This window comes from Microcebus murinus, chromosome 14 (genome assembly GCF_040939455.1).
Source record: "Microcebus murinus isolate Inina chromosome 14, M.murinus_Inina_mat1.0, whole genome shotgun sequence".
Classification (NCBI taxonomy): domain Eukaryota; kingdom Metazoa; phylum Chordata; class Mammalia; order Primates; family Cheirogaleidae; genus Microcebus; species Microcebus murinus.
The window spans coordinates 30,737,086-30,749,958 of NC_134117.1; the positions used below are offsets into that span (position 1 = coordinate 30,737,086).

The 12,873-nt window shown below is 35.8% G+C and overlaps 1 protein-coding gene across 3 annotated transcripts in view; it reads right to left on the reverse strand.

Moving 5' to 3' along the window:
* The window catches only part of TBC1D12 (TBC1 domain family member 12), a 110,386-nt gene that overhangs the window by 60,923 nt on the left and 36,590 nt on the right, over positions 1 to 12,873 (reverse strand). For 2 of the 3 annotated variants that reach the window (XM_012766353.3, XM_012766360.2), the window contains one exon: positions 7,499 to 7,550. The exons of the other annotated variant lie outside the window; for it this stretch is intronic. The gene's annotated coding sequence lies outside the window, so the exon portion shown is untranslated. The remainder of the gene's footprint in view (positions 1 to 7,498; positions 7,551 to 12,873) is intronic. 3 annotated transcript variants of the gene reach the window in all.

Consider the following 12,873-nt stretch of genomic DNA (forward strand, 5'->3'; position numbering starts at 1 on the left):
AGGAGTTCGAAACCAGCATGAGCAAGAGCAAGACCCCGTCTCTACTAAAAATAGAAAGAAATTAATTGGCCAAGTAAAAATCTACAGAAAAAATTAGCCGGGCATGGTGGCGCATGCCTGTAGTCCCACCTACTCGGGAGGCTGAGGCAAAAGGATCGCTTGAGCCCAGGACTCTGAGGTTGCTGTGAGCTAGGCTGATGCCATGGCACTCTAGCCCAGGCAACAGAGTGAGACTCTGTCTCAAAAAAAAAAAAAAAAAAAAAGTTTATTACAACAAAAAAGCATAAAGTTATCAATTGAAAATAATTGTTGCCAATAAAATTTAACCTTTCCAGTGAGAATTAAAATGCTGCAAAATTACTGACACTCAACTACCTGGAAAAAAAGAAAAATAAAAAAAAATAAAAAAATAAAAAAATGCTGCAAAATGTGTAAATGCCACCATATATTTGACAGCTTCCTGTAGTCAAACTTTTCTAATGAGATCACTAGCAATATTACTAAAATTTTTTGTTATACTATTATGAAATGTTACATTTAGAAGATTTGCATATTTGGTGAACTAATATTTTCCAAATGATCAATGTGTGATGTTATAAACCTATGCATGAATAAATATATCCATGCAAAGTTCAAGACAAACCAATGGATTTTAATATAAGAGTTATATGGTTTCAGAGCCCACAATATAACTTACCTTTAAGAAACTGCCATTTAAAGAGTTTGAGTGGTATCAAAGAAGAATATTCACAATTAACTGAAAAGGCTATTAAAATGCTCTTCTTTTTACTATGTATATAACCATGTGAGGTTTTCTTCATGTACTTAAACTAAAACATACAACAAGAAATTAAATGCAAGAGTAGATATAAGAACTCAGCCTTCTTTTATCAAGCTAGACATTAAAGAGATCTGAAAAATGTAAAACAATGCCACTCTTCTCACTATTTGTTTTTATAAGTTATTTTTCACAAATATGTTATTTACATTAAGATAAAATAGCTTTATTATTGGTTTGTGGGTTTTGAGACAGGGTCTTGCTCTGTCTTCCAGGATAGAGATGAGTGATATGATCATTAACTCACTGCAGTCTCAAATTCCTAGGCTCAAGCAATCCTCGTGCCTCAGCCTCCTGAGTAGCTGGGATTACAGGTGTATTCACCACATCCAGCTAATTTTTTAAGTTTTTTCTAGAGACAGGGACTTGCCATATTGCCCGGGCTGGTCTCGAACTCCTGGCCCCAAGTGATCCTCCCTCCTTGGCCTCTCAAAGTATTAAGGTCACAGATGTGAGCCACCTCACCCAGCCTATTATTGCTGTTTTTATATGATTAATACATACTTTAACATTTCAGTTTTAATTTTTGGTATAGGAATAATTGATAATCTCCATAAACAAAATTTTTTTTTTTTTTTTTTTTTTTTTTTTTTGAGACAGAGTCTCGCTTTCTTGCCTAGGCTAGTGTGAGTGCCGTGGCGTCAGCCTAGCTCACAGCAACCTCAAACTCCTGGGCTCAAGCAATCCTACTGCCTCAGCCTCCCGAGTTGCTGGGACTACAGGCACGAGCCACCATGCCCGGCTAATTTTTTATATATATATATTAGTTGGCCAATTGATTTCTTTCTATTTTTATAGTAGAGACGGGGTCTCGCTCAGGCTGGTTTTGAACTCCTGACCTTGAGCAATCCGCCCGCCTCGGCCTCCCAGAGTGCTAGGATTACAAGCGTGAGCCACCGCGCCCGGCCAACAAAATTTTTTGAGGTCTTTAATAATCAAAAATCCAAAGGGATCATGAGACTAAGCCATTTGAAAACGACTGGCCAAAGGCAACCACTGAAAAAGTAAAACAAAGGTATAGCTAATAAGCTAACAGCAGAGATAAAATATAGTGATAAAAATACTCATTCAATCCAAAAGAAGGTAGGAGAAAAGGAAACGAGAAAGACCACATGGACGATTTGAAAATAAATAGCAAGATGGTAAATTTAAAACCCAATTGATAATGACATTAAATGACACCCAACATAAAAAGTAGAGGGTATCAGACTGTATATAAAAAGCTAGACCCTGGCCGGGCGCTGTGGCTCACGCCTGTAATCCTAGCTCTTGGGAGGCCGAGGCGGGCGGATTGCTCAAGGTCAGGAGTTCAAAACCAGCCTGAGCAAGAGCGAGACCCCGTCTCTACTATAAATAGAAAGAAATTAATTGGCCAACTGATATATATATATAAAAAATTAGCCGGGCATGGTGGCACATGCCTGTAGTCCCAGCTACCTGGGAGGCTGAGGCAGAAGGATCACTCGAGCCCGGGAGTTTGAGGTTGCTGTGAGCTAGGCTGACGCCACGGCACTCACTCTAGCCTGGGCAACAAAGTGAGACTCTGTCTCAAAAAAAAAAAAAAAAAAAAAAAAAAGCTAGACCCAACTATACACTGTCTACAAGAAAGCCACTTTAAATATAAAAACACATATAGATTAAAAGTAATGGGATGGAGAAAGATATACCATGCTAACCATATCCAAAGACAGCAGGAGTAGCTATATTAATCTCAGACAGAGCAGACTCTAGACCAAGGAAAGTTATCAAGGATTAAGAGGAGCATTACATAATAATAAAGGGGTCAATAATCCAAGACAACATAATATTCTTAAAGTGCATGCACCCAACAACAAAGTGGTCAAGATATAAGAGGCAAAAACTGATAGAAGTTCAAGGAGAAATATATGAATCCACCATCACAGTGGGAGATTTTAATACCCCTTTATCAGAAATGGACAGATCCAGCAGGCAGAAAATCAGTAAGGACATAGCTGAACTTACCAAAACCATCAGTCGACTGAATATAGTCAATGACATCTATATAGTACTGCATCCAACAACAGCAGATTACACATTTTTCTCAAGCTAACATGGAACATTCACTAATATACAGATCACATTCTAGGCCATAAAACACACCTAAACAAATTTAAAAGAACAGAAATCATACAATGTCTGCTCTGAGACCACACTGAAATTAAACTAGAAATCAACAGCAGAAAGATAGCTAGAAAACCGCAAAGTATACCAACACAAATAAGAAATCTCAAGGCAAGTTTAAAAATATTTTGAAGTATATGAAAATAAAAGTACAACTTTTCAAAATTTGTGAGATTTAGCAAAAGATTAGTAGAGGAAAAGCTATTCCTTTGAATGCATATATCAGAAAAAAAGAAAGATCTAAAATCAATCATCTAAGTTTCTACCTTAGGAAACCAGAAAAAGACGAGCAAATTAATTACAAAGCAAGCAGAAAAAAGAAATAAAAATTAGAGTAGAAATTAATAAAATTCAAAGTAGGAAACTAAAAGAGAAAAATCAATAAAACCAAAAGCTGTTTCTTTAAAAATATCAATAAAAGTAATAAGCTAAAGGAAAAAAAGAAGACACAAATTACTAATATAAGAAATAAAATCAGAGACATTACTACAGAGCACATAGACATGAACAACTCCATGTCCACAATTTAATAGCTTGGATGAAATGAACCAATTCCTTGAAACACACAATCTGCCAAAAACTCACATAAGAAACAATCTGAATAGGACTTTATCTAGTAAAGAAATTGAATCAATAATTAATAATCTACCAAAACAGAAAACACCAGACTCAGATGGGTTCACTGATTAATTCTACCCAACATTTATGGAAGAAATTATACTAATTCTATACAATCTCTTTTGTAAGACAGATGCAGAGGAAATACCTCCTAACTCATTTTATAAAGCCAGCATTAGCCTAATAACAAAACCAGACAAAAGCAACTACAGACCAATATCTCTCATGAACATAAATATAAAAAATCTTTAACAAAATATTAGCAAATCTAATCTAACAATATGTAAAAGACAAAATTTATATACCACAACCAAATGGGATTTATCCCAGGTATGCAAAGTTGGTTCAACATTCAAAAATCAATCAATGGTCCAGGAGTAGTGGCTCACACCTATAGTCCCATCACTTTGGCAGACCAAGGCAGGAGGATCCCTTGAGCCCAGAAGACCAGCCTGGGTAAAATAGCAAGACCCCATCTCTACAAAAAATAAGAAAACTTAGCTGGGTATGGTGGCATGCACCTGTAGTCCTACCTGCTTAGGAGGCAGAGGCAGGAAGATTGCTTGAGCCCAGGAGTTTCAGGCTGCAGTGAGCTCCCATCCTGCCACCACCCTCTCTAGCCTGGGCAGTAGAGTGAGACCCTATCTCTAAAAAAGTTAAAAAAAAAAATTAATGTATTCAATCACATCAAGAGGTTAAAGATAAAATCATGTGATCATACTAATAAATGCAAAAAAGACATTTGACAAAATCCAGCACCTATTCATGATAAGAAAAAAAAACTCTCTTATTAAACTAGAAGTAGAGGGAAACTTCCTCAACTAGATAAAGAACAGCTACAAAAAACCCACAGCTAACAATACTTAATGGTGAGAGATTAGAAGCTTTCTCACTAAGATCAGAAACAAGGCAAAGATGTCCCCTCTCACCACTGCATTTCAACATCATAATGGAAGTCCTAGGTAATTCAATAAGAAAAGGATATAAAAGTTGCACTGATTGAAAAAGAAGAAATAAAACTGTGTTTGTTCACAGTTGTCGTGACTGTCTATGGAGAAAGTCCAAAAGAATCAACAACAAAACTCCTGGATCTAATAAGCAATTACAGGAAAGTTATAGGATACAAGGCTAATACATAAAAGTCAATCACTTTTTTATATAACAGCAATGAATATCAAGTGGAATTTGAAATTTAAAACTTATAACCATTTATATTAGCCTCAAAAATGAATTAGGTATAAATTTAACAAAATATATATAAGATCTATATGAGAAAAACTACAAAATTCTGATGAAAGATATCAAAGAACTAAGTAAGTGGAGAGATATTGCATGTTTATGGATAGGAAGACTCAATGTTTTTGAGATGTCAGTTCTCAACTTGATCTATAGATTCAACACAATCCCAAACTCCCAGCAAGTTATTTTGGGGATGACAAACTGATTCTAAAGTTTACATGGAGAGACAAAAGACTCAGAATAGACAATACTGAAGGAAAGGAAAAAAAAAAAAAAACCAGAGGATTGACACTACCTGAATTCAAGACTTAACACAAAGCTATAATAATCTAAGACAATGTGGCACTGGTGAAAGACCAGACAAACAGATCAATGGAACAGAAAAAAGATCCCAGAGATAAGCCCATATAAATATAGTCAACTGATCTTTAACAAAGGAGCAAAGGCAATGCAATGAAGCAAAGATAATCTTTTCAACAAGTGCTGCTGGAACAATTGACATTCACATGCGGGGGAAAAAAAAAAAATCAATCTGCATACAGACCTTATATCCATCATAAAAAGTTAACTCAAAATGGATTACAGACCTAAATGTAAAATGTAAAACTATAAAACTCCTGGAAAATAACATAGGAGAAAACCTAGATGCCCTTGAGTATGGTGATGACTTTTGAGATCAGAAACCACAGGCATGATCCACAAAAATATACAGCAGGGGGACATGTTCCAAGACCTCCAGCGGATACCTGAATGAAATCATGGACTACTGAACCCTATACATACATAATTATGATAAAGTTTAATTTATAAATTAACCACAGTAAGAGAATAACAACAGAACAATTATAATAATATACTGTAATAAAAGTTATGTGAATATGGTCTCTTTCTCTAACACACACACAAAATACCTTAGTATTTTCAAACTGTGATTGACCACAGGTAACTGAAACTACACAAAACAAAACTGAGGATAAGGAGGGACTATGTAATTGATAAGCTGGAGTTCAATAAACTTAAAACTTCTGTTCTGTGAAAGACAATGTCAAGAGAATAAGACAAGTCACAGAAAGGGAGAAAATATTTGCCAGACATATCTGATGAAGGACTGTCATCCAAAATACAGAAAGAACTCTTAAAACACAACAAGAAACCGAACAACCTGATATAAAAATGAGCAAAAGACCTGAATAGACACCTCACCAAAAAGATATACAGATTTTAAGCATATGAAAAGATATTCATCATATGTCATTAGGGAACTGCAAATTTAAACTGTGAGATACCACTACACAGCTATTAGAATGGCCAAGTCAAAACACTGACAACACCAAATGCGGGAGAGAATGTGGACAACAGAATGTGGGCAACAGGAATTCTCATTCTGTGCTGGTGGGAATGCAAAATGGTACAGTCACTTTGGAAGGCAGCTTGCCAGTTTCTTGCAAAACTGAACATACTCTTACAATATGATCCAGCAATAGCACCCCTGGGTATTTACTGAAACATATAACCACACAAAAACTTGCACACAGAAGTTTATAGGAGCCTTATTGATAATTGCCAAAACTTGGAAGCAACCAAGACGTCCTTCAGCAGGTAAATGGACAAACTGTGGTATATCCAGACAATAGAATATTATTCAGCTCTACAAAGAAATGAGCTATAAAACCACAGGAAGGCAAGGAGGAAACTTAAATCCATATTACTAAGTGAAAGAACCCAATCTGAAGTGGCTACATACTGTACGGTTCCAACATGACACTCTGGAAAATGCAAAACTATGGAAATAGTAAAAAGATCTATGGTTGCCAGGGGTTGTGTGGGAGGGAGGGATGAATAGACAGAGCCCAGAGGATTTTTAGGACAGTGAAATTACGCTATATGACACTACAACAGTAGATCCATGTCAACATACATTTGTCCAAACCCACAGAATGTATAACACAAAGAGTAAACTCTATGTAAGCTGTAGACTTTGGGTGATGATGTGTCAATGTGGGTTCATCAGCTGTAGCAAACGAACCCCTGTGGTGAAGGACACTGATAGTAAAGGAGACTGTGTGTTTGAGTATGTATGTGTGGAAATCCTCTAAGGTATATGGAACTCTGTAGTTTCTGCTCAATTTTGCTATGAACTGCTCTAAAATAGTTTTATTAATTTAAATATACATATCTGTGTGTGTACACACATACACACACATATAAACACATACGCAAATCTAATCCAGCAATATACAAAATGAATAATAACCATGATTAACTATAGTTTATTGCTGGAACACCAAGTTGGTTTAACAACCAAAACCAACTTAAAATATAATCAGAAAAACAGTCAAAACAGGCTGCATGAGTTTTGCCTCATCTGGATGAACCAAAAAGCTAGATATATAGTGCTATCAAGCATCTGAGAGACATATTAAATAAATCAAATTTATGAAGGATGGTATCATCTTAGCCTTCAAATTAGCCTACATACAATATTTCAAATATTATATGTTTGAATTATTATACTCAGCACTCAAGCAAAGGTAACTAGGCACACAAAGGGATAAGATACTATCTGCTAGCAAAAACTAGCAGAAACAATATTCTATATAAACAAACCTATAGGATTTCCAGACATTGGAATTTTCAGACATATGAAACAACTATACTTACTATGTTCAAGGAGATAAAGGCCAAGCTTGAAATTTCTGCAGGGAACTGTACACTGTAAAAAGTGATATAGATTTTTAGAAGAACCAGCTAGGAACATAAGAATTGAAAAAACACAAAATTGGCATTAAAAACTCAATGTATGGGGCCAAGAGATCTATATTCTTAATAAATTCCCTAGGTACCTCTAATAATCCACTGTGTGTGAGAACCAGAATCATAGATTACCACAATAAATCTCAATGTCCTTGTCCGTAAACTCACTGTTTTATTTAGCCTTATTTTTTAAATTTGTTTAATTAACAATTGTACATATTTATGGGGTATATAGTAATGTTTCAATATATAATCTATAGTGATCAGATCAAGGTAATCAGCATATCCATCATCTCAAACATTTATCATTTCTTTGCACTGGGAACATCAATATCCTCCTTCTAGTTATTTGGAACTATTATCACTGTTAACTATAATCATGCTATAGTGCTACAAAACACTGGAACTACAAAACAGCTGTAATTTTTTATCCTTTAACAAATATTTCCCTATTCCTCCCTTCCCCCTACCCTTTCTAGCCTCCAGTATCCTTTGTTTCTTTTTTACTTCTATGAGGATCAACATTTTTTTTTTAGCTTCTACATAAGTGAGAACATGCGGTGTTTAACTTTCTGTTCCTGGCTTATTTCGCTTATCATAATGTCCTCCCCAATGCCATCCATGTTGTTGTGAATGACAGGATTTCATTTTTTTTTAAGGCTGACAATATTCCACTGTGTGTGTGTGTGTGTGTGTGTGTGTGTGTGTGTGTGTGTGTGTGTGTGTGTGTGACATATAGAGATATTCACACACACTACATTTTTCTTTATCCATTCATCTGTTGTTAGATACTTAGGTCGAGTCCATATCCTGGCTGTTGTGAATAGTCCTACAATAAACAGGGGGGTGCAGATGTCTCTTTGATATATTGATTTCCACTCTTTTGGATAAATGCCCAGTAATGGAAATTGCTGGATCTCCACTGTTTTCTAATTTAGCTTCCATAATACCTTCAGAATTATTTTTCTAATATATGTATTTGATACCTCAGTACCTTATTTAAAAGTATTTTGGATAAAACTTAATTCTAGGCTGGGCGTGGTGGCTCAGGCCTGTAATCCTAGCACTCTGGGAGGCCAAGGTGGAAGGATCATTCAAAGTCAGGAGTTCAACACCAGCCTGAGCAAGAGCGAGATCCCGTCTCTACTAAAAATAGAAAGAAATTAGCCAAACAACTAAACATATACATATAAAAAATTAGCCAGGCATGGTGGCACATGCCTATAGTCCCAGCTACTCAGGAGGCTGAGGCAGAAGGATTACTTGAACCCAGGAGTTTGAGGTTGCTATGAGCTAGGCTTATGCCACAGCACTCTAGCCTGGGCAACAGAGCCAGACTCTGTCTCGAAAAAAAAAAAAAAACTTAATTCTATAACCTCATGCCTAATGATCCTTTACCATCTATCCTATATTCCTGATATACTGGCCTACTAACTAAACAGATCTTGCTCATTTCTGTTTGCTCATTCAATTTCAACTATCTAGAATGGCTTTCCCCACCTTGTCTGCCTGCTTAATACCTACTAATACACTTAGAAACACAATTCATATGTCATCTTTGAGCAGGATAAATTGCTCTTTCAGCTGTATTCTCACACACTGTTTATAACTTTATTACAATGCTCACCACACAATATTATAGCCATATATGAACCTCTCCTTTCCTCTCCCTTGTTCCTGGAAGTTATACTGGAATAATTCAAAGGCTAGGACTCATGTTTATTTATATACCAAAAAATTAAATCATATATATTGCATTACACACAGTCAATGTGTTTTTGAGTAAACTATGCATTCATTGAAATGAAAGCCAGAATATCTTAAAGAATAATTTAGGATCAATAAAGAATTTTGTCCTTCAAGCTCTGCTAGAGAAAAGGTCTGGCACATGCTAACATGAGGTCACATACTGAGTTAGTAATAGAATGGTACCACGTAACACTACACTCTGATGCCTTGGGCTTTGTAGCCAGAGTGGTCCACCAGAAAGACAGTGTACTGCAAGGGAAATATGTGAAAAGATCAGACTGGATTCAAAGGGAGGGTGGCAGGAGTCTTTGAATAGCTTCTTAAAGTAGTAAAATATGGGAACTGAGAAGAATAGAAGCTTCTTTTCCAAAGACTTGGAGAAAGTCAAAACAGTCTGATATCTACACTGATATATTCACTAACTGACTCGACTTCGAGTTTCAGTGGACAGTGGAACCACTCCCCTTAAAGGGGGTAGTGTTAAACACATTAGTAAATAAATGCTTCTATTTCTACATGCTGTCAACAGTTTATAGAGAGCCAGAATAATGTTTCAGAAACAGAAGAAACTTTGATGTGGACATCTCTACCATCTTAAGACCATTTCTGCCCAAGAGAAAGGGACTCTCTTACACAGGTTAATCCAAGAGCCAAGGAAACCATCATGCTTGGGGTAGAGACTTTAGCAAATAATGATGTCTTTATTAATTCTGAATTGTATTCCTTAATCTGGAAATTAAGAGACATGAAACCCATCCTACATTTTAAGCTTAATTGAAAGCTTGGGGCAAAGCATTTCATCACTCTTTGGCCTATAGGAGTACCTTAGTAAACTTCATTTTGACAGTCATTAGTACAATTTGGTTTATCTGATGCCTAACATAATATATAAGTCTGAGATAAAGATAGAATAAAAGGCCGGGCGCTGTGGCTCACGCCTGTAATCCTAGCTCTTGGGAGGCCAAGGCGGGCGGATTGCTCAAGGTCAGGAGTTCAAAACCAGCCTGAGCAAGAGCAAGACCCCGTCTCTACTATAAATAGAAAGAAATTAATTGGCCAACTGATATATATATAAAAAATTAGCCGGGCATGGTGGCGCATGCCTGTAGTCCCAGCTACCCGGGAGGCTGAGGCAGAAGGATCACTCGAGCCCAGGAGTTTGAGGTTGCTGTGAGCTAGGCTGACGCCACGGCACTCACTCTAGCCTGGGCAACAAAGTGAGACTCTGTCTCAAAAAAAAAAAAAAAAAAAAAAAAAAAAGATAGAATAAAAACTTAAAAATAACTTTGTGATAAAAATGTATTCATGTAAGCAAATAACAGGTATTCAGAGAATTTTCAAACTGTAATCCGTATCCAAATCTGTTTCTAATAAAAGAAAAAAAATCCCCCAAACCCTACCCTATTTGTAAGAACTTGTTTTTATTCTTTTAGTTTTCCTCAATTTAAGCTACTCTTTTGAGGCTAATTCTTCTTCCCTCTCTCAGAAGCATAGACCCAGAACTGCTATAAGTTCCCATCAGTCCTTAGACCATAAAATTAACTTTTATGAAATCCATTTATTCAAGTATAAGAAATGCATAATAAATTATCAACTGTGAATAAAGAGCACACATGCAACTGGAAAGGTAATCATTCACTACCTTTTCAAGTTCACAACAGGTACAGTAAATAAAAGTGAAAAAAAAAAACATGCATGGATAAAATGATTTTAAAAATTTCTGGGTAGTCCCAGCTACTCGGGAGGCTGAGGCAGGAGGATCGCTTGAGCCCAGGAGTTTGAGGTTGCTGTGAGCTAGGCTGACGCCACGGCACTCACTCTAGCCTAGGCAAGAAAGCGAGACTCTGTCTCAAAAAAAAAAAAAAAAAAAATTAGCTGGGCATGGTGGTACATTCCTGTAGTCCCATCTACTCTGGAGGCTGAGGCAGTAGGATCGCTTGAGCCCAGGAGTTTGAGGTTGCTGTGAGCTAGGCTGACGCCACGGCACTCTAGTCAGGGCAACAGAGTGAGACTCTGACTCAAAAAAAAAAAAAAAGAAAGAATAAAAATGAACAAAGTCTTTGATGTAGAACACAGACTGAGGAATTGGTTTTGAGTAGAAGCAGCAGTATCTCTTCCACTGAAATAATACACCAGAAGGAAGAGTAAGGATTTGGTAACTGAAAATTATGTGATAGCTTCAACTGTGTAATGAACATGTTGAAGTTTAAACACTAAAAGTAACTGTTCACTGAAATTTTTCTAAATTATAAGTTTAGGATATACCTTAACATATAAGTTAAATAAAGTAGCTGCCCTATTCCTACACCCTAGCCTTATAAGGAAAATTAAAAACAAAATTTATCAAATGCCTACTATGTACAAGAAACTATGCTGTGGAGAATGCAAAATGTGTTCTTTCCCTATGTATAGCTTGTTTCCTCTAATTTCCTTTAGGCTCTGTTCTCAGTCTGCTGAGACTTTCCTCCCCATAGCATTTACCACCTGACCCTAGTGTATTTGTTTTATTGTCTGTTTCCCATCAGAACAGAAGCTCCAGAGGGCAAGGACTTTTTCTGTTTTATTCACTATTGTATCCCCAGCACCAAGAATAGTGTCTCTTAGAATCCATAGGAACATGTATAAAAAATAAAATAAAAAAAAAAAAAATAAAAAGAATAGTGTCTGTCATGGATAGCGATGCAAAATAAAAAAAAAAAAAAAAATTCTAGCCTTGAGTGCTCAGCAAAAAAATAACAAAAAAAAAAAAAAAAATTTCTGAAGAATAAATTCTGAACATAGTCCAGCTCCTCCACAATTTAACCATGAAGGAAGTACTTATTTTTGTAGTACTTAGCCAAATTTTACAGCAAGGGTATATATATTAAAGCATAATTAAAACCAATGAAATTGTTTTCAAATATTCTAATACTACACACACCAATAAAGTTAGTAATCAGAAAATTAAGCTCTAACACATTCAAAGTGTTATATATTTAACTACTACTCACAAAGCACATGTATGCTAGTCCTTTCCATGATATTATTATTCCTATAGTAAAAAAAATTCAAAAGTAAGGGCCTGAGGAAAATGACCTATTCTTTTAGACAATTTGAAGCACTAAGATTAAGAAATCAGTTAGTATTTAAAACATTTTTCCTTGCCTATCAAAAGTTATGTGAAAGCAATTCAACCACTAAACTAAAACTTCACTCACAAAATGGCATGTGTGTTGATGAAAAACTATCATCTAGGTACTACAATCTCATTTTCACATTAAAGATACCAATATGAACAGCAAAAAAGATCACTTTCTACTGAAAGATTGTCAGTTTGATATAGTTTATTATTCAATCTAGTATGCGATTGTGTCATAGTTATGCATAACATGCATGGGTCATTTGAAATCATTCTCACTCGTAGTTTAGAGTTCATAAGGCCAACTATTTAGCTGCATTCCAATGGTATTTATTAATTTAGAAAAAACCAAAAACCCATGTCAAATGAACTACAACTGAAATACTATTTACATTAACAGATGCAATTTTTTTCT